We start from the raw sequence: 267 nt of genomic DNA on the forward strand, positions 1-267 counted from the left end.
GATCTTATCGTTATAAATGTGTTGACCTAGGGCAAAAATTGTTGAAGTGTTAAGGAGAATAAATTCTCAAATTTTATCCTGTGTTCTGCCTGGGATATTTATAGTCATCTAGGTTTTTCCCAGCTTATTTGCCAGTAATGAGAGAGAGTTTCTTTGTGTGTGCAGCTGCTCTTCAGTCAGTCACAATCATTGTACTTCAGACTGGTTTACTGTTGCATGGGATTTCTCTAGAAGCATTTATTTCCTTCTGTCTTCGCAGGGTTTCAC

Source organism: Gavialis gangeticus, unplaced genomic scaffold (assembly GCF_001723915.1).
Source record: "Gavialis gangeticus isolate Ggan-Ray unplaced genomic scaffold, GavGan_comp1, whole genome shotgun sequence".
Lineage (NCBI taxonomy): Eukaryota > Metazoa > Chordata > Crocodylia > Gavialidae > Gavialis > Gavialis gangeticus.